The following is a 517-nucleotide window of genomic DNA, read 5'->3' on the forward strand; positions in this document are numbered from 1 at the left end:
AACATTTCAGTACAAGCAAGAACAAAGAGTCGTGAAAACCCATGATTCATCCCCAAAAACTAGTCCACCGTTCGTTAAACCAAGAAGTCGAATGGGATACTAACAGCCCAGGGCGAGGCAGTAGGTGTCCAGGAACTCTTTACACACCGGAGACGTCGTCACTGGTCCCAAAACTTTGCTGACGGCGCTGTATAATCATGTGCTTGGGCTGCTGTCCCACTTTGTCTAAGTATCTTCTCTAAAAGCTTCTTACCCCCCCCGGAATTACACACGGGCGTCAGTTGTCGCTTTTATTACTTCTAACCTGTGTGGTGCCTTTTGTGCTGTGGGCCGTTTTCTCGCGTCGCCTAGCCGCAGATACATTCGAGCCAGGAGCATGTATCAGCCGGCGTTGCATGTAAACAAGACCATGTACATATGTCTTGTAAGTTGTCATATTTTCGTCTCAGGTGACGTCCTGAAGACCTGTTTAGGAGCCCGAGAACGACACGTTGCAGACATTCTTCAAGGCTTTATT

The sequence above is a fragment of the Penaeus monodon genome, chromosome 31, assembly GCF_015228065.2.
Source record: "Penaeus monodon isolate SGIC_2016 chromosome 31, NSTDA_Pmon_1, whole genome shotgun sequence".
NCBI classification, from domain to species: domain Eukaryota; kingdom Metazoa; phylum Arthropoda; class Malacostraca; order Decapoda; family Penaeidae; genus Penaeus; species Penaeus monodon.